Genomic DNA, 1,702 nt, shown 5'->3' on the forward strand with positions numbered 1-1,702 from the left:
TTCATCACCCTGGTCATCCAAAATACATCCCTTTCTCAACCCCACTGTACCACAGTTGACAACAGGAACTTAAAAAAACAGACAAGCCAAATGCTTCTGACAGTCAATGATTCACAGTTTGGCGATTTGCTAACACTTACACCCTTCCCAAAGACAGCACTACCCCGGCAGCTCGAGATCAAGGGTCCCACCAGCTGTAGTGCATTTTCTCCACTGAAATGGTTGTGCTTGATCAACAAGAAACACGTCCTCTCCTCATCCTTCTGGACACATGTTTAGGAATTGGGGTTCTTCCTAAAATTCTGTACATTGTGCTAAATTCACAGTTGTTGGTGAAAAGATAGCAGACCTTTGTGGGAAAAACTCCAACCCAGGAAATTCCTTTAATATTGTGACTTCCCTGGCATAGAAGTTGGAAACAAAATATGCTGCTTTTAATGCTTAAGCAGGTTTTAAAACTAGAATTCAAACTACAGTTGATAGTACAAAACATACTTTGTTCATGCTGTAAAGAGAATTATGTCCTTCAATACAGATTTGCTAGTAATCAAAGCTGAGAGTAATTCAGGTTTTCTTCAGATGCCTTTATAACATCTCTAAAAATGATCATAGCTTTCAGGAAAGAGGAAACGTTTTAGACTCAAAAACCTAAAGGTAATGCAGAGCACGACAAACTTGTCAGATAACATTACAAAGGGAAACAAGCCAGTAAACATAAAATTAAACTGCCTACTCGAAGTATTAATGAACTCAAATAAGAGCTGGGTGAGTTTTTCTGTATAGATCAAAGGCAGTTTGGAAAAAATCTCATGATCTGCAAATTCACAGAACAGCCAAATATGTGCGGCAGAACAGAGTGAAGTGGAAATAAAAGAGGAGCAGAAAGAGCCTTGTCCCATATTGACAGCCGAGTGACTGCAGCTGCTCCAGTCTCAAGGGGTTTTATGGGGTTTTTTTTCCCCCCTTTTGTAAACAGCTGTGGGGAATGAAATGGATGTGACATATCTGCAGTACATCTTATTATGCTAAAAACCACGGCACTTTTTAAACTACTTGTGTAATATCCAGAGATATACTTGTCACTCCAAGCCAGCGCCGCGACAAGCACTGGGCTTCCTCCATACTCTCATCAGATGGCCTTTTCTCCATCCAAACATTGTCTTAAGAAGTTGGTTTTGCCCCTTCCAGTGCTGACTCTATGTGGAGGCCAGCAGTAAGGCATTCTTCCAGTCTGCAAGAGTTGAGGCAATAGCAGTGCATGAAATCACGGCAGCTCTCCCTGCCATAGACCAAACGTTTTATTCTCACTCCATTAATATGCCAAAACAGCATTCCCCTCTCCTCCGCTTCCCCCTCCACAAAGGCTTGGCTGCTGGGGGTGCCGTGGCCATCACATTTACTAAAGCTCATGCCAATGATGCAACCCAGACCTCTGGAGATATTCACACCACGACCCAAGTGGCAGCTCAGAATGACTCTCCTCTTCCACACAGCCGTACATCTCCCTGGATGGAGAGCAGCACCCACCTGCTCGCTGGAGATTCAACTCACTTGCACCAAACCCCTATGAATTCTTAACATCTGAATCTCTCATATATGGTCTCATAAGAAGGGAAACATTCCTGTCTGAGAACAGAAGATGCAGTGGTGGCACAGAAGATAAGCCACAAGACGCTCTTTCTGCTAGCTAACGAAGGAGTCG

The sequence above is a fragment of the Phaethon lepturus genome, unplaced genomic scaffold (genome assembly GCF_000687285.1).
Source record: "Phaethon lepturus isolate BGI_N335 unplaced genomic scaffold, ASM68728v1 scaffold41338, whole genome shotgun sequence".
NCBI lineage: Eukaryota > Metazoa > Chordata > Aves > Phaethontiformes > Phaethontidae > Phaethon > Phaethon lepturus.